General features: G+C 41.6%; 1 pseudogene; it reads right to left on the bottom strand.

Annotated features, from left to right (window-relative positions):
• Positions 1-2,386: 2,386 nt before the first annotated feature.
• Positions 2,387-3,315, bottom strand: LOC104263646 (olfactory receptor 4D1-like; annotated as a pseudogene).
• Positions 3,316-23,931: the final 20,616 nt, after the last annotated feature.

Raw genomic sequence — 23,931 nt, 5'->3', positions numbered from 1 at the left:
TTTCAAGTATTTCCCTTAGGATGCTTACCCTAGAAATGCATATGTCATTACATTGATTTTAAAGGGAGTCTCTATGACTAGTGGAGCTATCCACAATTTGGATCTTCAAAATTAGATAAATTGAATACCAAACCATAGGTCCGCAGTGATTCAGTGATGATACTTGACTTAAATCAATTATATATTTGTGAACACTATTCTTTTTCAATAACACTGTAGTATTTTATCTTCTTTAATGACCTAGATTTCCACTGTATTTATGCTTTTCAATGTTCTGAAACGCTGCCTTTTGCAGAGCTCATTGTTCATACATATTTTTGATTATTCTTTTCTAATACAAAAGAGAAACAACTATAATTTTACAACAAAAATTGGGAAATCAAATACAGTGATCACATTGAGTGGCACTCATTGGCTTGTTTCATTTGCCAGCTCATAATAAGCTTTCAGCCTAGTCTTCAGCTGCTAGCTCAGAAGGGTGCAGATCACCTTTAAGTGTTGTCTCACATCTGGACATCTCAGAGACTTTGGAGTACCTCAAGTGACACTAAATGCCTAACTTAAAGCTACTGTAGGAAAACCCAGTAGTCCTTGACTATAATGGCAATGTAAGGAGTTAACTCACAGGTAGACATCTTCATGCATTCTTATTGCCTTGTAAAATTTCTTTACTGAGAGAGTGGTGAAGCACTGGAACAGGCTGCCCCGGGAGGTGGTGGAGTCAACATCACTGGAGCTGTTCAACGAACATGTGGACATGGTATTGCGGGACATGGTTTAGTGGGCATGGTGGCATTGGGTTGATGGCTGGACTTGATGATCTTACAGGTCTTTTCCAACCTTAGTGATTCTGTGATCCTGTATACTGTCACCTGGTCAAGAGGACACATGTCATGGCGCAAAGAGCATAAATAAGATGATTTATTCGCCTAAAACTTCTTGGTGTCTCTAGTTGATGTGGTGGAACCTGAAGAAAATAAAAGCTCTTTTTTTTGGTGGATATGCCCAAACATGTTACTTGTGGTTACTCCCTAAAGACCAAAATCTTTAAAATTTCCAGAGTTAGTTTTTACTGAAATATAAATTAGAAGAACTAACTTTTAAAGTAAGGATGCCTCAGAGTGGTTACCTAAAGTAGAAAAGCAATGATCAAAAGATACTTTTTTACAAAAAAAAATTCTGTCCTTCTTATTGAACTTCTTGATTACAGGGTTGGTTTCAGTCAACTCAGTGACTGTTACAGTTATGTCTCTGCGATAGCTGTCTCGTACCAACTCATCCCAGCAGTCTGACAGTATCTTAGGGAGCTGCAGGCTTCCAGATGTTTTCTGTGAACCTAAAACCCTCATGTTCCTTAACCTGTAGACCATAAGCTTGTCTCCTCATAGCATGCTCATTTGCTTTAAGAAAACTGATTATTTCTTCTTCCACAGTGGTTCATCTGATACAGACAATACCAGTCTAAAGGAGTTTAACATTCAAAGTGTGACCAAACAAATAAGACAGATACAGTCTGTCAAATTGAATTCATTGCTCCTTTAGAATATAAATGTACAGTGTAAACAAAAACTTAGTAGATAATCAATCACAATATACTCATGAGAATCAAAAAATTCCAGGGTATCTTAATAAAGTCATCCAAATGTGGAAACATTATTTTTTATAAGAAGGAAGGATTTCAGGTGGCTATTAATGGCACAAGTTACAGGAGTAGACATTCTTTAGGAAACACTGTCATCACACACTACGAAAATCCTACTGTGGAAAAAATGGAAAGAAGAAGAATATATATGACTCAAAACAAATAACGCAGGAAGAACAAACATCTCCTAGGCAAGGGAGAAAGCATAGGAAGATGTACTTTTAAACCTGGGAAGAATCTCTTATGTCATTAGACTTCTCAGTGAAGCTACAAATACTATATTCCAGATGATCAAAAGTAGGCTGTACATGCAACTTAGAGTTGTGTCAAGAAGAATTAAGTACCTGAAGAAGAATCATTCTGTAGCACAAATTGATTTTTATCTGACAAGGACATAAGGTGACTGGTTTTCAAAAAAGACAAGTCACTCAGCATTAGACATGGTAACAGAAAAAGAAATTATGCCAGTGAAAAGCCAGTGGGATCCCTTTACTCCTGAAAATAACAAAAAGGGTATTTCAGCACACCTTATTTAGTGTTAACAAGATGCAACCTGCCCTAGACTCCACAGACCGTATTAATGGGAACTACACTTAATGTAAAGGGACCTAAGTTGAATTTCCTCTGTCTCAGTTCTCCAGAAAGGATTTCCCATCTGCAAGTGTCTTTGCTGGAAGTTCAGGTATTTCAATAATGATAAGCTACAACAGTTGCAAAGAAAAAGGGTGACCATTCAGCAGGGAGTTAAGTTATTCCCTTTTCTCCTAAGGACAGAACCCTAGAAACAAGTCTCCTGATGGCCTTTTTCATTTCAGTATTTCTCAGTGTCTTCAGCACTGGAACAAGCACAGTGAAGAAGATGGAGGCCACTTTGTCCGGTTCAAGTGTCTTGAAGGGCCGAGCATAGATGAATATTCCTGGAATGAAAGTTATGCTTATTGCCATTATCTGGGCTATGCAGGTAGACAAAGCTTTGTGCTTTCCTTCGGTGACTTGCCTCCTTATCTTGACTAAAATGACAGTGTATGAAATGAGCAGCAAGACAAAAATTGGTATGAGAAGCAGTCCACCATTTGAGACCATCAGCAGCTCTGTCAGGTAGGTGTCAATGCAGGCCAGTTTCAGTACTTGTGGGACATCACAGTGGAAATTGTCCAGGGTGTTAGGACCACAGTAAGGTAAAGGGAAAAGCAAACCAATCTGTATTGCAGAGTGAATGAATCCACCTGCCCATGACCCTACCACTAGACCTAAACACACCTCACATTTCATTATTGTTAAGTACTGCAAGGGCTTATGGATAGCCACATACCGATCAGCTGCCATCACTGCAAGAAGGAAAATATGAGCACCACCAATGAAGTGGAAGAAAAACACATGCATTCCTTGAATGGAACAGTTTTGTGTTGGGAGAGGAGACCTGACAATAGAATAGGAGTATTTACTGATGATTCGGTGATATCTGTGAATGCTAAGTTGGCCAGGAAGAAGTACATGGGTGTGTGCAAGTGGCAGTCAGTGACAACAGTGGTGAGGATGGTGATGTTTCCCAACCAGGTCATCAGGTAGACAATGAAGAAGACCATGAAGAGGAATTGCTGAATCTCAAGACTGTGGCTGAAGCCCAGGAGGACAAATTCCATCACAGGGTTGGTTACATTCTGTGGCTCCATTTGCTACCATCTGAACATGCCTGTGAGACGAACAATGTAGAAGGGAAACTGAGGAAAGTAAGCTTTTCAATACCAAGAGATATGATCTTTCCACTCCCCTGGATCAGAAACCCCCATCCTAGAAACCTCCTTATTTCCCTGCACTATACAGCAGAAATTTTATTCAGTGGAGGTAGTCTTAGTGTTGGGAACTGTTTTCTTTGATCTTTAATTTAGCTCCTCTTCATCTATACCCTTAAAATCCAGTGTAACTTCACAGTTAGTTGCTATCTTCATAAATAGACTTCTGTTTCCCCATTAATGCAGGTTTTGGCCCCTCCTTGGTGCAACAGTACTTATCTCTAGTAGTGCCTTTTTCCATTGACACATCAACAGCCCTTATGCCTCATAGGACTGCTTTGTCTGCAGTCTCAGAGTTGCCTGATTCACCTCCTCCACAGAGGACTCCAAAGAGAAAACAAAACAAAATAAAACCAAACCACTCATCCTCATCAAAGCAGATGCTAGGAACAAAGTTACTATGAAATCTATACAAACTTTTCTGGGTCTGAACAAAAATGGTTTTGCTATAGCCACTAAGGGATTCCTGCTCTGGCAATCATTAAGAAAATAAATACTTTAGAGTATTTTATGGTGTAGTAGCATTTACTGTGCTAGACAAAGGGAAACAGGACGTATTGCACATTCTTTACTTTGCAGACATGTCTGTTTCAGGGCAGAGGCAATCTGAGAAAAAAAAAAGAACATTTCAGCATGCAAAAGAATGCCCAGTTTCTTGAACTGCTCTCCAGTACTGTGAGACAAGCAATCTGAAGAATGAGAAAAGACAATCTGTCATGTAGCCCACAGAGCTCTTCATCATATCCTGCAGGGGGGTGTGCCCTAGCCTTTACATTCAGAGAGGTCCTGGGATATGCAGACTGCAGTTCATTTCATTTGTACAGGCATAGGCACTTCATTCTACTTATCTCAGATACCTGAATTAAGATTCAATCATCCTCTGAGTGTGTCTAATTCTTGTTGTTGGTCCTAAGCAGACCTTGACAATTAGCTCAATCACAAAAGTGGGACTGTCTTTCTAAAAGTAAATGTTCAAATTACACATGTCCTAAAATACTCACAAGATTTACACTGGATTGGAAACTGGAATGCATGATTTATGGGTGACACATGCCCTTGAGGTATAGCAACTGAAATTCAGATGGCATTTCTGTTTAGGAAGCTGGATCCCACCTGCAATGTCTTTTAGATACATACATTGGACTGCACCTCTCTTGACCTCAGCTCTCAGCATCCTAAACCTCTGTACATGAACTAGTCGTGCAGTCCTGTTGAAGTAAAGGTTGAGGAAACGGCAGCTGCAGAATGTGATCAGTTTGTTCTAGTCTTGATAGCTACCCTAGGATGAGACAAACTATGCTCTGGGAGTGCCTGTTTCTCACCACTGACTCTAATGAAGCCCAAAAGGCTAGCTTATATCTGGATTCCTATCCTGTAGCTATCTGAAGATATGTGACCAGTATTCTAACCCCTGAGCCTACAAAGAGGCACTTTTGACAGCCTTTAGGTGCCCAGTGCTCATTCCAGGACAAGAAAAACTTCTATTTTGCCCTACCTGCTCTAGTTCACCCTGTTCCCCCTGTGTCTGTGAGGACTCCATGTCACACCTCAGAGCTTTCATTTTTCACATCAGACTTTCTTCGCTCCACTTCCTTTCGCCATTCAGTCTCACTCCAGGGATCCTGCACTCCAGTCCCTATTTCTCTTTGTCTTAAATTCAGTGACTCAGCATACCAGACACTTTGTATACTTCGCCATTTACCAAGTCTGTTTCCAACCCACCAGAAGCAGAAGTTCCTTGTGCCTGTTCCATTTTCTCTGTGTGTCCCAATTACTTGCCCAAAACATGTGAAATCTTTGTTTCTCCCATCTGAAAATGTGAGGTGTTGTGCATTTCTCCAGGCATTCTTTATGCTCCTCCCACACTTTCTCAGAATCCCTGTGAACTCTTCTTGTCCTCATAAAAAGTTTCTCTCATATTTACCTCAGTTCCTGTCTGTACTGATTGATGACAGATTATCTTGTGCTATGGACAATAAGCCTTGCTTGCTGCTGCTTTCTTGGTTTTGTAGGGGCTGAAATTTACAGAGTCAGTTGTTTTGACTCAGTTTGTCTGAATGGCTGGCATGGACAAAGCCTGAATTTGGGACATTTCCTCTTTGTGTCTGCATCCTCTTGCATGGAGAATCAGATGTTCAATTCCGAGAGAGACCACAGGATAAACCAAATCAGGGATTGGCAGAGAATTTGAGCTTGTGCCATGGCTGTGTCATTAAAAAATTCAGAGTAACCTATTTCTCCCTTATCCTATTCAGATTTTCATATGAAACAATAAACTTCTGCTCACAGATGCTCTGACTAGCAATACCTATTTAATTTGCTGGTCATGGTTTGTGTGCTATGTCCCTTGAAAACAGAGATGTCAGGGAGCAGGAATGGTTCCTCAAGGGAAGGCAAGCCAGGGGGTTGAGAGTGACAGCGAGGCAAACAGGAGCAGCCCACCTCACCAGCAAAGGCAGCAGTCCCACCGTATACACCAAAAAAGAGCAGAGCAGAATCGTTGAAAGTAACCAGACAGCCAACAGTCCAGTGACTGCCAGCGGGAAAGGGATGCTAGAGAACATAATACCACTAAGCTCAACGTGGCAAGTGGACCAAGCGAAGGATATGCTACATAAGGGAAATTTTTACATTCACACACACATGCAAATACACAATTAACTGAGATTTGCCAAAATTACCGTTCCAGTGAGCCAGCACAGTCGAGCCCAGGGGAAGATGACACTCTCCAGACAGTCTCAGGACTGGGTTCTTGGGTAGCAGGTTGGCACCAACATGTGACAGCTTCCCCTCAGGTGCCCTGCATCTGCACACTGTAGCAATGTTACCCTCCTATATTTACTACAGCAGATGTCAGAGCAGGCTACCAATCAGAAAGTCCACAATTACATCATTCGAGCAGATTCAGACATTGTTCTATTGTCGTTGTTGATCCAAGGTTGTTCATGGCTTGTTCGCATTGTCTTATTTACCATGGCTCACTACATCCAGCTCCTGCTTGCACTGCAACTTGTCTCTTGGACAAAACACGGCCATGATACTCCCATGTCAGCTAGGCAAGTCCATAGTAGTGAAGCAGGTTGAAATTTAGGCCAGGAATTCAAGTAGTCAAGATGAGGTAAAAACCAGGAAGATACAAGGCCAGGCATAGCACACCTGCAGCATAGCTAGGGCAAGAAACAAGAAGAGGACCTAAGCTTAAACACTTAAGTCCTGAACCAATTGGCAGAATGGAGTTTCCAGATGAAGTTTCCCACAGCTTTCTCATAACTTAGATGTTTCACAGCAGATTAATACAAGGTTAAACAACCACATTATATCAGTGCTGACCTTGAACACAGGCATTTAAACCCTTGGGGAGAGAAGAGACAGCAGAGAAGGATTACAAAGAAGGATGTACAGGCAGCTCAGGGCACTTAAAGCCTGTTGCTGCAACTGTTGTCCCATCAAGTCTGAGAAAGTCATCATGAGTAAATCGGGAGCATTGGCTGAGGAGTCACTGACACCTAGAAAGGCAAGCTGGCCAGCAGAAAGTACATGGGGTTATAAAGCCATGGGTTGCAGATGACCATGACAACGATGGTGAAGTTCCTTAGATGAGTTATGACATAAACTATGGAGAAAAGCATGGAGAGAAAATAGTGAACAAAGAGTTAGCTGTCCTATGAAACTTCCTTCTGTTATGTTTTTGAGGACTGCACTGTGCCAACTGTTAATCTCGGACCCTCTCTCTGAAACACTTGTGAGGTTTAATAACAGGATCAAGAAAAAAAGAAAACAGGAACAGTATTATTTGGGAGATTTACGGATTGTGTCATAAAGGAATGAATTAAAAAGTTCATAGTTCATTTTAATCCATAGATGGTAATCCCACAAGCATAAAAGGCTCACCAAATGTCCTTCTGTGCTAAGCTCCATGAGCCTGAATACTTTATGCAACTCCGTACAATACTATGAGTTACATGCCAGGATCATGTCAGTAGTCAACAGATAAAACCTGGCAAATCAATACATTTTTGGCTCATTAACTGTGTGGTTTAATTGTATGTACACTTTAGTAAGAACAACCCATTTGTCAGCTCACAGCTACAGAATCAGCAAATTACAGAATCATGTAGGATGAAGGGTCCTCTGAATGTTTCCAGTCCAGCCTCCTGTTTCAAGCAAATTGCTAAGGGACCTATCCAATCGAGTTTGGAGTATCTCTTAGTATCTCTGTGGCAATGCCACAGCCTCTCTGGGCTCCCATTCCAAAGTCTGTCCACTCTTGGTAAAAGAAAGATGATTTTTTTAAATTAGCTGGGTTTTGTCATGGTACAACTTGTGTCTTATGCTCCTCATCCTACCACTGTACACCTTTGAGAAAATTCTGGATCAGCCTTCTCTACACCCTTCCATTGGGTAGAGGAAGACAGCAATAAGCTCTCCTCATAGCCTTCTCCTCTTAAGGCTGAACAAAATAATTTCTCTTAGCTTGTCCTCCATTGGACTTCTTACAATATATCCATGTCTTTCTTGTAATGGGGAGGCCAAAAATGGGGAAAATACTCCAATGGGCTCTCACAAGTGTTGAACAGAGGAGAAGGATCACTTCCCTACACATGCTGACAACTCTTGCTGTTACAGCTCAGAATGCAGTTGGCCTTAGTTGCCACAAGGACACCCTGTAGTCACACACCTAACTTGTGCACTAGGACACACAGATCTTTTTCTGCAAAACTGGATACTAATGATCGGCAGCACCCACCCCCCAGCCAGCACTGTTACGTAGTGTTACTGAATTCCAGATGAAGACTTTGTGTTTGCATTTTTTAAACTCGGGAAGATTTCTATCAGAACATTTCTCCGGCCTATCCAAATCCTTCTGAATAGCAGCCTGCCTTTCTAATGGGCATAAATTGGTTTAATAAGTAGTTGCCTGCAAGGGTGATCTCTGTGGGAAGAGATAATGAACTGTCAAGCATCAGTCAAAATCTATTTCACCCAGCTTTGAAAATGATGCAACCATGGGAATTGCACACCAAAACTTTACATATTCAGAGAAGCACATGGTGTTCCTGGTCAAACATGTATAAAATAAGAGCTAGCGACCAATACAGGCTGGAGACACACTTTTGGTGGGGGTAGGGTGGGAGAGGACACTACATGCAAAGGGGTATATATACCCTGAAGGGACAGCATTCCATTCATACGCCACGCTACAGCATGTGCAACCTGTGAAAGGACTATGACCCATAAGCTGCTCATGCCGGAGCATGGACACCTGTGAATGGACGAAGTGCATCTATATGCCTTTTTGGATCAGGCACATTATGAACAGAGTGCTCCTGCCTGCTAAACTGGCAGAAAACCAATAAGCCTAGGGTGTCAGAAAGAAATGGCTGGGTGTAAAGTAACAGAAAACAGTTACGCATACCACTTCAACCTCCTATGCTGCCCATCACCTTGCCAGCATTTTCTTGGCAGGCTGAATGTAATCCACAGCAAAAATGCAGGAAGTTGAGACCAAGTGATGGTTGGGGAAAGATAGTCAAGTAAATTTCCCTGCCTTGAGACTGTTTTGCCTGTGGTGGTAACTGGTGGAAGATACGGGCAACATCATGATCTGTCATAGAATCACAGAAACATAGTTTAGATTGGAAGAGACTTTAAAAATCATATAGTTCCAACTCTCCTGCCATGGGCAGGGGCACCTTCCCCTAGACCAAGTTGCTTAAAGCCCCATGCAACCTAGCCTTGAACACTTCCAGGGAGGAGGCATCCACAACTTCCCTGAGCAACCTGGTCCAGTGCGTCACCACCCTCACAGTAAACAATTTCTTCTTACTATCTAATCTAAAAATACCCTCTTTCAGTTTAAAATCGTTACCCCTCGTTCTATCACTACATGCCTCGATAAAGAGTCTGGATGAAGGGTTAAATCACTGACAGTCCCTGGCTGAGACCCTACTGTGATACATAAAAGCTTTTCTTGTGTAGTTTTAGTTATTTGTGAGCCGAGTTGATAACAGAATATTTCAAGACATGTAACTTCTTGCCTGGCAAGATCAAACAGGCCTTGAGATAGCTCGTTATGCCTCCTGAGTATATCACTGATAACAGGGACTCAGGACATTTGTGACAGGATAGGTGCTAAAGAACTAGTTTAAACTGACCCTTTTGTAACATTCCGAGGCCAAAGGATGAGACAACTCCATAACCACATATGCACGAAGGAAGCCCAAAGTTCAACTTGTGGACAGTGTGAGGAAGACTATGGACGACCACCGGAGGGTGAAAAGACCCTAACCCTAATTTTACTGCACATGTTTGGACTATGCAAATGAATTCCAGGAACTTGTTCTCATAAGACTGTCCTTTCCAGGAAATCTGATTAATATGTATGATTTTTCTGTATATGAACTGATGTACTTTGCTAATCCACTGGAGCACTCATGATGGACCAATCCCCAGTGCTGCCCAGCGCTGTATTAAAGAATGCCTGCTTAATAACAAACTAGTTGTTATTGAGTTATTCATCTTGGAAAACCATCCCGATCGCAGGCCCGGTACCGACTATGTCGTTTCAAGTCCCTCTCCACCTTTCCTGTAGGCCCTTTCTAAGTGCTGGAGGGCTGCTATGAGGTGTCCCCGGAGCCTTCTCTTCTCTAGGCTGAACAACCCCAACTCTCTCAGCCTGTCCTCATAGGGGAGGTGCTCCAGCCCCCTGATCATTTCTGTGGCCCTCTTCCGGACCTGCTCAAGTAGGTCCATGGGTTTCTTATGCTGGGGGCTGTGGCGATGTGCTGCCCGCCCCCCCCCCCCCCCCGCCCCCCGCTTAAGCCATAACCACCAGTGGGGATTGTGATGGCTGCATCCAGCTTGAGGTGGACTTTGGGGAGACGGGTGGCAACATAATAGCCAAGTGCTGTCTGGAGCAGTCACCAGATGTCTTGCAGGTATGCAAATAGTGGACAGCCCAGGGCCCATTGAGCTCTCCTGAAATGACAGTGGGCTGCACACCAGGATGTCCCCTTGAGTAGGGACACCTCTCAAGGTTAGTCCTCAAGGTTAAGAGATTCCTTGCCGCAACAGATTCTCGGCAAATGACTAAGAGCATGCTAAACTTTGAAACCTTAGGGATATAAAGGATTGATTGCGCATATATAATCCTTTAGACATAAACCAATGACCAAGTCTGGGACTAAGATTGGATCCAGCCATACCTAGACTCCTCTCGGAGGAGTTTAGAAAGCAAGGGCATCCTTTCTGAACCTCATGAATCAATGGGAGGGTCTCCCTGATAGTTTTGTCTGACCCTGTCCTCTGTGTAGTAAACGATCCAAGTGTACCTTGCCATCAGATCTTGTTAAACCACTCTCATATTATTGAACTTTGTTAACTCAATATTTCATATCAATAAAACATACTGTTGCTTCTTTCTTGCAAATGAAGTACACTCTCTATCACTCCATCCACAACAGGGGCCCCAGAGCTGAACACAGTACTCCAGGTGAGGTCTCACAAGAACAGAGCAGAGGTGGAGAATAACCTCCCTTTCTTTACCTGCTGGCCACACTTTTTTGATACAGCGCAGGTTACGACTGGTTTTCTGGTCTGCGAGCACACATTGGCTGGACACTCTTCAAGAAGGAAGGCTTAAAGGCGCAGGAGCAGGCCGCCCCCATGTGCCGGAAGATGAGCCGGAGGGGAAGAAGACCGGCCTGGCTGAAGAGAGAGCTTTGAGTGGAACTCAGGAAAAATAAGAGAATTTATGACCTTTGGAAGAAGGGGCAGGCAACTCAGGAAGATTACAAGGATGTTGTGAGGTTTTGCAGGGAGGAAATTAGAAGGGCCAAAGCCCAACTAGAACTTAACCTGGCGACTGCCGTAGAAGACAACAAAAAATGTTTCTATCAATATATTAGTGGCAAAAGGAGGGCTAAGGAGTATCTTCATGCCTTACTGGATGCAGCGGGAAACAGTGACAAAGGATGAGGAAAAGGCTGAGGAACTTAATGCCTTTTTTGCCTCAGTCTTTAATGGTAAGACCAGTTGTTCTCCGGGTTCCCAGCACCCTGGAGCTGGAAGATAGGGACAGGGAGCAGAATGAAGCCCCCACAATCCAAGGGGAAATGGTTAGCAACCTGCTACACCACTTAGACACCCACAAGTCTATGGACCGTGTGGAATCCATCCAAGGGTCCTGAGGGAGCTGGCGGAAGTGCTCACCAAGCCCCATTCCATCATCTACCAGCAGTCCTGGCTAACCAGGGAGGTCCCAGTGGACTGGAGGTTAGCAAATGGGATGCTGTGCTGGTTTTGTCCGGGGTAGAGTTAATTTTCTTCATAGCAGCTAGTATGGGGCTGTGTTTTGGATTTGTGCTGAAAACAGTGTTGATAAAGCAGGGATGTTTTAGTTACTGCTGAGCAGTGCTTACACAGAGTCAAGGCCTTTTCTGCTTCTCACCACCAACGAGTAGGCTGGGGGTGCATAAGAAGTTGTGAGGGGACACAGCCGGGACAGATGACCCCAAGTGACCAAAGGGGTATTCCATACCATATGATGTCATGCTCAGCATATAAAGCTGGGGGAAGAAGAAGAAAAGGGGGGACATTCGGAGTAATGGCGTTTGTCTTCCCAAGTAACCGTTACGCGTGATGGAGCCCTGCTTTCCTGGAGATGGCTGAACACCTGCCTGCCAATGGGAAGTGGTGAATGAATTCCTTGTTTTGCTTTGCTTGCCTGCATGGCTTTTGCTTCTCTCCGAACGTCTCCTCCTTCCTTCTTCTTCCCCCATGCTGAGCATGACGTCATATGGTGTGGAATATCCCTTCGGTCAATTGGGGTCAGCTGTCCCAGCTGTGTCCCCTCCCAACTTCTTCTGCACCCCCAGCCTACTCGCTGGTGGGGTGGTGTGAGAAACAGAAAAGGCCTTGACTCTCTGTAAGCCCTGCTCAGCAGTAACTAAAACATCCCTGCTTTATCAACACTGTTTCCAGCACAAATCCAAAACACAGCCCCATACTAGCTGCTATGAAGAAAGTTAACTCTATCCCAGCCAAAACCAGCACAGACAGTATCAAATGCTCTGCACAAGTCCAGGTAGATGATGTCAGTCATCCTTCCCTTATCCACCAATGCTGTAACCCTGTTGTTGAAGGCCACCAAATTTTTCACGTATGATTTGCCCCTAGTGAAGCCATGTTGGCTGTCACCAATCACCTCTCTATTTTCCATGTGCCTTAGTGTAGTTTCCAGGAGGATCTGCTCCATGATCTTGTTGGCAAGAGAGATGAGACTGACCGGCCTGTAGTTCCCCATGTCTTCCTCTTTTCCCTTTTTAAAAAGGGGAGTTATATTTCCCCTTTTCCAGTCACTGGCAACTTCACCAGTCTGACACAACTTTTCAAAATGTTGGACTTTTCAAATATCATGATCTGAAATTGGAATATTTGGAGTGACTTTGAGATGCTGGAAGCCTTGATTCTGGTATTAGGAATTTCTGTTGTTATGCAGTGTGAGGCGTGCACCCAAAATATATGTGAGGAACACTGTGGAAACAGTCAGGAAAATGGGGGTCCAAAGTGACCCATGAAAACAGCAGTGGGATGGGAAGAGAGTTGGGAAGAGAAAGGACAGTGACTGCTCCAAGCGCATGCACCCGTGGCCTGGAACACGGACTGTCTCCCAGTACAAAACCCAAGGGTATTAGTCTAGGAGTTGTAAAAATGATACAATGCATAAAAAGCACCAGGAGAGAGATGCACTGCTGGTATGAGAGAGTGCAGAGGTGTAGTATCTGCTTCAGGTAGAGCTCCAAAAGATTGGGACCACTTAACAGAGGTTGAGAATCAAGAAGTGAAATTACTTTTTCTGTCAGACTAATGATCTTTTAAAAGAAACATTAACACAGTGCGAGAGACCCTTGTTCAGAAGTTTGTAACTGTTAGCATGCTTAAGGTGATTGCCATGGAGTGGGGTATGGAAAGCTGGGTTGGGGAAATTCAGGACTCCAATGACAAATTAAACACAGACTCCTGTCAGGCAACCCCAGTTACACTAATTGAGCAGACCTTTGGAAATGGGAGTTCTGTTCCCCAGAAAGTGGCTGGTAAACTGCCCTTTACTCAGAGTGAAATTAAATACATGTGGGAAACTCACTGTACCAAAACGCCCTTGCAGTGGCTGTGGAAGGTGCTGGGAAACTGGAGCCATGAAGCTCAGAAGTACAGAGGTCTTCAGAGTTTGGGGCCTATGTCACCTGTGTTCACTGGCCTGTGCAATGGAGGTGGGCTATTGTATCAGATAATGGAGGGCTATGTTGAGCAATAGCCCAATTCTCTCAACCCTGTGAAAGAGAGACATTGTGAAGGGACTGGGAAGAAGGCAGTTGATTGCAGCTGCTTGGGCTGCTGGAGTATGGGCTGCTGGAGTCTGTTTACAGGTGAGGGAAGAGGGAGCCTGTGAAGGTCATGATCACTGATGATTGCCTAAAAGCTCCAGTGATTAGGAGCAATTACCTACGTCCTTCTGGTATCACCTGGTAACCCAGTAGGACATTCTGTTGATCAAGGAGTGACCTGTATCTGCTGAAGTGCATACTGGAAAACTACCATATGATCAGAAGCATGGCCAAAGGTAATGCTAAGAGTCCAATGTTATACCTGACACCGAAAGAAACATCAAGAGGGAGTTCTCCATGCTCCCATATTACATGCTGGTACTTACAGAAGCGCCTGAAAAAAACGGGGGGAGGATGTGATAGAGTGGGACAGAAAACCCTTCAGAGATCTAGGACTGCAAGTTAAGGAATTGTGAGCACAGGGGAAAGGTCACAGCTCAGTTAATGTTACAGGATGGGGGGTAAGTTTAAGGGAAACTGTTCAGTGAATTTTACTCCTTGAATGGGGAAAATGACTACGCTGTTGTGGTGGGTTGACCTTGGCTGGACACCAGATGCCACCAAGCCGCTCTATCACTCCCCTCCTCAGCAGGACGCGGGGGGAGAAAATACAAAAAAAACCCAACTCGTGGGTCAAGACAAAGGCAGTTTAATACAGCAAAAGCAAAGGCCGCACACATGGAAGCAAAGGAAAACAAAAGATTTATTCTGTATCAGCAGGCGATGTCCAGCCACTTCCCGGGAAGCAGGGCTGCAGTACACACAGCGGTTGCTCCGGAAGACAAACATAAATAACGAATGCCCTCCCCCCCTTCTTCTTCTCTTAGCTTTTATTGCTGAGCAGACGTCATATGGTATGGAATATCCCTTTGGGTAGTTTGGGTCAACTGTCCTGGCTACGTCCCCTCCCAAGATCTTGCTCACCCCCAGCCTACTGGTAGGGGGGAATGTTGGAGAGACAGCCTTGATGCTGTGGAACACTGCTCAGCAGTGGCCAAAATGCTGGAGTATTATCCACACCCTTCTAGCTACCAATAAAAAGCACAGCACTATGAGGGCTGCTGTGGGGAAAATAAACTCTGTCTCAGCCAGACCCAATACAGCTGTATCAAATGAACATTGTTCATGACATGTTTTGCTTCTGGATGAAATATTGCTGTTGAAGCCCTGGTTCATTCCTTAAAGGTTTTGCTTTTTGCTTGTAGAATGTCAGTGATTTGCTTGTATATTGAGGTATAGAGAATAACTCCAACTGTTAAGATGTTCTTGATTATATGTTTTACAGGAACAAGACATGAAGTTTGTAACAAGAATATATTCAGATTTTTATAGTGGCACTTAAAATTGATTTTGGAGGGATGGAGTGCAGAGTTCGTAATATGAGTGGCTTAGAGTTAAAGGAGAATTGCCGTTTGTGGGAGGTCTGGATATGGGGGGCTGTGGAGAGTCTGCCAAAGGAGAAACAACAGGCAGAGGATCCCCAATAACTAAAGAAGGCAAGCAGAGGATGCTGACAGGGACATTCTCAGGGCTACCACAAGAGGACTGTCACCCACATTGTCCTCGTGTGATGCACCCACCACATGAGTGAACAGGAGAGGATGTCCCCAGATCACCTTAGAGTCTGAGGGGGATTACTACCTATGAAGACTGGGAACTCATTATGGCATGCTAGGAAGACCATTCTGGGATTGCAAAAAATTTGCTGAGATGGGGGGGGGGGGGGGGGGGGTGGTGGGGTGTCAAAGGTGGGGAAAGAGGGGAATGAAGGTGAATTGGGGACAAGCAAGCATGGGGGAAACAGGGAAAACAGATAAAAATGGTTGGTAATGTGTAAACTGGTGGTCAGTACACTTAACTGGTGATGTCCTCCTGTACCTGATCACCACAGTCTGTCCTGTTGTTGTAAATATTCTGATTTTTTTATAATCAAAATATGATTTTATATATATATAGAGAGAAAAGGTTAAATTTAATTAATAAATAAATAAGTTAGGATTGTTAAGTTAGAAACAATAACCATAGGAACCTCACCAGGGAGTCGCCATTCCATACTGAGGAACTAACAGTAACAAGATGGAACGATGAAGAATTGAATAGAAAAGTTTTGTATGAGTCCTGTGACAGTGTGACCTGATATGCACCAGTGATGCTGCTTGAAAATCCCCTTACCTTCCCCATCTTGATATTAATAACAAGAATGCCAATCAATAGATATTAATAGACATGACCACTGATTATTCATAGGCATGGAAATTGACAGAAAATTATAAGCTAGAAAGTGATTAATAAAAGATTAAAAATTATATATATATATTTTCTGTATAAGGGTAACTAGGTATGATCTATCCCTGATTTAATCATAAACTAGCTATGAACAATGTAGCATTGTGAATAGGTAGAATTTGTTTGTCAAGAGAAGGATAAGTTGTAGGCCTGGTCAGTAAACTGGGGAAAACTTAAGAAGATTCCAAGAATGGGATTTTGCAACCAACCTGAGCATGCGCAAAGATTGGGTTCAACTAAAGGACACCATGAGGAAGACTATGGACGACCACCAGAGGACCTTAGACGACCACCTGTGTACCTGAAGGCGCATGCGTCATGAGCACTTTCATATATTAATGAGTTCTCAGAAATTGTATGACTATGTTAATTGTTTCTTGGAAAATATGATGAATATGTATACTTTGATTGTATATAACTTTGGTAGCGGAGAAGCTAGGCACGCACGCTAGGTGGAGTGATCCCCTGTGCGTCCAGCGCTGCAATAAAGAAGTGCCTGCTCACCTACATACATTGTGTAGATGAGTTTTTATATTACAGATTTGTAACAGTTTTGGCGACCCAGATGGGACCTTGTGAGTGAGACTGGAAGGGATCGAGCGTGGATCAGACTCCAGCCGTCACCGAGGGATTCTCGGAGGAGGACCATCTTCCTCGACCCAAAAGCTCCTCGCAACATTCCCTGGAGAAATAAAAAGGTAAGGCACTTCTTTTCTTTTTTTGGAATGATGTGTTGCATTTTGCAACATTTGGTTTTGGATTCCGGAATTTTGGAATTGATGTGTTGAATTTTGCAACATTTGGTAGCCTGCCTGTAAGGCGCGGTGAAAGCTTCGCAGGGTTGGGGCTTGGAGGGTACCCGTTTGTGTATTGGGAGCCTAGGCATCTGCCCATAAGTCATAAGCGAAAGCTATTACTGGGTTGGACATTTGCAAAATTGGACCATTGTCTTTTGGTATTTAATTTGGTATTGGTATTGGTTTTGGTATTTGATACTCTATGCCAATTTCTTATTGGTACTAGAACTCAAATATTGGTGTTGGTTTGGTGTTTGATATTCTATACCAATTTGGTATTGGAATTAGAATTCAAATATTTGTATTGGTAAAGGTATTATTTATATTTGTTATTAATATATAATTATATTTGTATTTATTAAATAATAATTATATTTGTTGTTTTTTATATATATAAATATATATATATAAAAAATATATATAGAATGGTGCTAACAAAATTCTTCAAGAGTAAGAGTGCAAGGAATTTAACTATTGATGAGAAAGTACCAGAAATGTCACCTTTGGAATGTTTGTTAGCACATTGGAATAAGCTGCATGAGGGACAATTATCTTTTGCATTAATTTGATATTTGATATTCTATACCTCTTTCGTATTGGTATTAGAATTCAAATATTTGCATTGGTTAAGATATTGTTTATATTTGTTATTTAAATATATATATAACTATAATATTTGTATTTGTTTAATAATATTTATATTTCTTATTTTTATATATATAAATATATATAAAAATACATACATATAGAATGGTGCTAACAAATTGTTTAAGAATAAGAATGCAGGGAATTTAACTATTGATGACATGTCACCTTTGGAATATTTGTTAGCACATTGGAATAAGCTGCATGATGATTTGAGTAGGAGTCAAATGATTGAATGTTGTAATCACTGGTGCCTTTATATGTTTTAGAAGACCAGGAAAAGTGGCCAAAGAAAGAAACTTTGAATTATAATACTATCTTGCAGTTAATGTTGTTTTGTAGAAGAGAAGGAAAATGGAAAGAAGTACCGTATGTGGATTTGTTCTTTTATTTAAGGCAGTGAACTGATTGGCAGAAGGAATGTAAATTGGTAAGTCGAGATAATTTAGTGATGGCTTTAGCTGTTGAAAAGATATGTGAAAGTTCCGTTTTCTGTTGTTGATTTAATGGCATGAAAACAGGCAGCAGGAGCATGCAGAGAAGATCCAGAAAGGGTAGCTAGAGTTGTGGAAACAATTATTAGGACTCAGGATCCCGATTGAAATGATTTGCAAGTGGTATTCGATAACTTACTAGACAGCACTGAGAAACAGATGGTGTTAAAGACAGCAAAGACACAGGCAGAGGCAGCAAGTGCAAGTGGTGTACTTATTGGAACCATAGAACAGAATTTCCCTTTGGGGAATCCTCAATGGGACCCGAATGTTGTGGATCACAGACAGAAATTGACTCGTTACCAAGGATGGGTACTGTATGGAGTTAAGCATGCACTGCCAAAAGCTATGAATCAGTCAAAATTATATGAAGTAAAACAAGACAAAAACTAATCCCCCTCATTATTCCTGGAAAAGTTAAAAACTGCTGCCAGGAAATATACTAATCTGGACCCTGAAAAACCAGAAGAGGCTGTTCAATTGGCTTCTATCTTTAGGGGGCAATCAGCCCCAGATATAAGAAAGAAACTTCAGAAATTGGAGGGGGAAGATTCAAGGGATCTGAATAAGCTGCTCAAAGTGGCATGGAGAGTCTGTAATAATCGGGAGAAAGAAGAACAGAAAAAGGAGAAAGAAAGGAAAGTTAGGGAAAATAGGCTGCTGGCTCTTTTAACAGGAAGTTTGACGAGAGGCAGAGGAAGGGGACAAGTGAAGGGAAGAGGAGGATTTAGGAATTCTGGGGAAAAAGGATTTAATATGACATTGGGGATAAATCAGTGTGCGTACTGTTGGGAGGAAGGGCATTGGAAAACAGATTGCCCCAAATTGAAAGCAAGTCAGCAGGAATCTGTGAGAATGATAACTTTGGATGATTGAAGGGGACCGGAGGAGAACCCAGCTGAGCCTCTGGTTACAATTAAGCTGTGAGACTCTGCAGTTGAATTTTTAGTAGATACCGGGGCAACGTATTCTGTTTTGAACACCTGTAAAGAGAAATTGGGAAATAAAACTGCAAATGTAATTGGCGCGACTGGGAAACAAGAAGAAAGGCCTTTCCTAAAACCCCGTAATTTGAAATCTGGAAGTAAGGTAATTACACATGAATTTCTATATATGCCAGAATGTCCGATGCCCTTGTTGGGATGAGATCTGCTTTCTAAATTAAATACACAAATAATTTTTGAAAAAGGGGACATTTATTTAAAAATACCTGAATCAAAGACAGGGGATATATTAATGATACAAGAAAAAGCAAAAATGCAAGAAATACCACAAGAAGTAGATGAGGCTGTGATACCTATGATCTGGAACACTGAAATACCTGGAAGATCAAAGGTAGCCCAGCCTGTAAAGGTTGAATTAAAGGAACATGCCAAACCGATAAGAATAAAACAATACCCAATAAAATCAGAAGCTAGGCAAGGAATTAAGAAATTAATTGATAAATTTTTGGAATGTGGAATTTTGGAAGAATGTGAATCCGAATATAATACTCCAATCTTACTGGTTAGGAAGCCTTCAGGTGAATACAGATTAGTTCAGGATTTAAGGGCAATACATCAGATAGTAAAGGACATTCATCCTGTAGTTGCGAATCCATATACCTTTTTAACAACTTTAAGGGAAAGTCATCAGTGGTTTACAGTGCTTGATTTAAAAGATGCTTTCTTTTGTATACCTCTGGAAAAGGAAAGTAGAAAATTGTTTGCCTTTGAGTGGGAGAATCCACAAACAGGACGAAGAACACAATTAACATGGACAAGACTACCACAAGGATTTAAGAATAGCCCGACCATCTTTGGCAATCAACTGGCAAAAGAGCTCGAGATGTGGAAACAAAGTCATCCAGAGTTACCTGGTCATCTGCTTTTACAGTATGTCGATGATATACTGATCGCCACCGAGGACAGAGCAACCTGCATAAAGGTAACGATAGACCTTTTAAACTTTCTGGGACTTCCGGATTTGACTAAAGATTTCCAGTTGTTTGTTCATGAAAGGCAGCATCTGGCACTGGGAGTACTGACACAATGGATGGGAAGCTGGAAGAGACCAGTGGGGCTCTTTTCCAAGCAACTGGACACAGTAAGTAAAGGATGGCCTACCAGTCTTTGGGCAGTTGCTGCTACGGTAATGCTCATACAAGAAGCCCGAAAGTTAACTTTGGGATGGACAATAGTGGTATATGTACCACATATGGTGGTGACTGTTTTGGAACAAAATGGGGGTCACTGGCTTTCTCCCAGCAGGATGATGAAGTATCAAGTAATATTGACGGAGCAAGATGATGTGATACTAAAAACAACTAACCTAGTTAATCCTGCAGTTTTCCTGAATTCTGTGCAGGAAGAAGGACAATTGGAACATGACTGTTTAACTGCTGTCGAACAGGTGTATTCCAGCCGACAGGACTTGAAGGACACACCATTGGAGGATCTGACTGGGAACTGTACACAGATGGTAGCAACTTTGTGGAGAATGGAGTTCGCTACGCTGGATATGCGGTAACAACGGAGCGATCAGTCATAGAGGCTAATGCTTTGCCCAGCAATACCTCAGCGCAAAAGGCAGAGTTGATAGCCTTGACGAAGGCATTAGAACTGAGGGAAGGAAAGAAAGTAAATATTTGGACTGATTCAAAGTATGCCTTTGGTGTAGTGCATGTCCATGGGATATTGTGGAAAGAAAGAGGACTATTATCCTCTCAAGGGGCAAACATCAAATACAAAGAGGAAATATTGAAATTGTTACAAGCAGTCCAGAGACCGACAAAGGTGGCAATCATGCACTGTAAAGCACATCAATCAGGAAATAGGAAAAAAGCTATAGGGAACGGATTAGCTGATAAAGCAGCTAGAGGAATAGCAAAAAGGAATGCCTTGCAAATGGCATTAATTCCTACAAAAAACATTACACTACCAAAAGAGAAACCAAAATATTCAGAGGAAGATGAGAAATTAGGGAAGTTATTAGACGCAAAAAGGAATTTAGCAGGATGGTGGGTCACAGTTCAGGGACAGGTAGGTAGTAATCCCCCACTTCTGATGAGAGAGATATTACAGACAAAACATAAAGAGTGTCATTGGGGCCCAGAAGCATTAATCACCTTTTTAAAGAAATATGTGGTATCTATAAGAATGTTAGGAATGGCTAAAATGATTTCTACTAAGTGTGAAATTTGTTTGCGAAACAATCTGGTGATAAAGAGAAAAGTTCCAACTGGAACCTTGAAATTGGGAGTGCAACCTGGAGACTACTGGCAAATCAATTTTTCAGAATTACCCAGACAAAATGGGTATCGATACATTCTGGTGGGGGTTGATACTTTTACAGGATGGCCTGAAGCTTTTCCTTGTTGAACCAATCAAGCAAAGGAAGTCATTAAATGGTTAATACAAGAAATAATTCCAAGATTGGAAGTACCTATTGGGATATCTTCTGATAGAGGCCCACATTTTGTTGCTGAAATAGTACAAAATATTAGTAAAGTTCTGGGCATCACTTAGAATTTGCATACCCCCTGGAGGCCTCAATCAAGTGAAAAAGTAAAAAGAATGAATCAGACATTGAAAAGGCAAATGAGTAAAATATGTCAGGAGACAAATTGGCTACTACAACTAGTGAATTGGCTAAATTGCAATGGCCTTTGCAATCTTCCCTATTGGTTTTAGAAATTAATCAGTGACTGTTGTCAAATATATTACCAAAATGGGAAAAGGTGAATGTGAAAGACCATGAGTTGATTGTAGATGCACTCAGTGTGGTCCAAGATAACCTATCTTTGGCTCTCAGTTGCATCCAGGCACAACTGTGGGCACAATCAGTGGCTGCTTCAATCATAAGAGAAGGTGAAAAAGACAATGTTCCCACCAAGATTCGAAAAATAATTTGAAATAAGGCCACTAATTTAGAGAAAAAACCCTGCAATCCTGGTGGAATTTGGTAAACTTTACCTACGATCTTGTCACAAGTACAGCTACAACCTATGTATTAGCTATACATAATGCATCAATATATCCAATTTACCCTGTTATTGCATTAGGATTAAATCACAATGGAACCATACTCTATCCATTTGAGCATGGAGTATGGGCCCAAAAAGTGGGACAGAAGTGGCAAAGTGTGGATTTGGAATCTTGTATTGTACGAGAACAACAAGGGTTCATCTGTGAAGGTAATACAATCAGAGGTCAGGATATCTGTTTAGATACTGAGCAAAATGTTTGTTATTTTGAGACTCGCCCTTACGAAAACCCCGAAACAGTGCTTATATATGTTGGTAAGGGATGTGTATGTTTGAGAACAGCTTGTGATTTTATATCTGTAGATGATGTAGTTATAGATACTAGGAATCACTCAAATTTTTGCATTTGTAATTTCACTAGAATTACAGGATGTGATTTCTCTTATTTGGCTCCAGTCACATCTCACCAGCTTTTGCAATCCAATTATACCTTAATTCAGGAACTGTTGCCTACACCCATTGGAATGAATCTCACTTTAGCGAAACAATTGCTACAACACCAAGACTTAATCAAAATTTTGAAAAAGGTCAAGGAAAACGGACAAAGAACTTTAATAACTATACACCACAATGTGAAAGAGATACATCGTGTTTTAGAGGGGGTGGAAAAGGATGCGGAACATAAATGGTGGGACACACTTTTTGGATGGTCACCTCCTGCTACAGGCATCCTAAATAAGTTATGCCACCCTATTGTGGTTCTCCTGATATTGATTCTAATCAGTCTTATTCTATCAGTAATATTATATATTATAAATTGGAGGATGATGAACCGTTTAACTCATTTGACAACTGTACTTGAAGCATATAATATGCTTAACTGATTAAAAATGAAAGTATTGAAATAATTTTCAAAACTTTCAAAGGGGGGAACTGTTGTAAATATTCTGATTTTTTTATAATCAAAATATGATTTTATATATATATATAGAGAGAAAAGGTTAAATTTAATTAATAAATAAATAAGTTAGGATTGTTAAGTTAGAAACAATAACCATAGGAACCTCACCAGGGAGTCGCCATTCCATACTGAGGAACTAACAGTAACAAGATGGAACGATGAAGAATTGAATAGAAAAGTTTTGTTTGACCTGATATGCACCAGTGATGCTGCTTGAAAATGCCCTTACCTTCCCCATCTTGATATTAATAAGAAGAATGCCAATCAATAGATATTAATAGACATGACCACTGATTATTCATAGGCATGGAAATTGACAGAAAATTATAAGCTAGAAAGTGATTAATAAAAGATTAAAAATTATATATATATATTTTCTGTATAAGGGTAACTAGGTATGATCTATCCCTGATTTAATCATAAACTAGCTATGAACAATGTAGCATTGTGAATAGGTAGAATTTGTTTGTCAAGAGAAGGATAAGTTGTAGGCCTGGTCAGTAAACTGGGGAAAACTTAAGAAGATTCCAAGAATGGGATTTTGCAACCAACCTGAGCATGCGCAAAGATTGGGTTCAACTAAAGGACACCATGAGGAAGACTATGGATGACCACCAGAGGACCTTAGATGACCACCTGTGTACCTGAAGGCGCATGCGTCACGAGCATTTACATATATTAATGAGTTCTCAGAAATTGTATGACTATGTTAATTGTTTCTTGGAAAATATGATGAATATGTATACTTTGATTGTATATAACTTTGGTAGCGGAGAAGCTAGGCACGCACACTAGGTGGAGCGATCCCCTGTGTGTCCAGCGTTGCAATAAAGAAGTGCCTGCTCACCTGCATACATTGTGTAGATGAGTTTTTATATTACAGATTTGTAACACTGTCTTCTTATTAAGCTCCATTTCTAACTGTTTTCCTGTGCAAAGGGACTCTCTATTCTGCGTGCAACTG

This window comes from Gavia stellata, chromosome 28, assembly GCF_030936135.1.
Source record: "Gavia stellata isolate bGavSte3 chromosome 28, bGavSte3.hap2, whole genome shotgun sequence".
NCBI classification, from domain to species: Eukaryota; Metazoa; Chordata; class Aves; order Gaviiformes; family Gaviidae; genus Gavia; species Gavia stellata.
The sequence above is the reverse complement of the archived record's forward strand: the minus strand, read 5'-3'. Positions and strand labels throughout refer to the sequence as shown.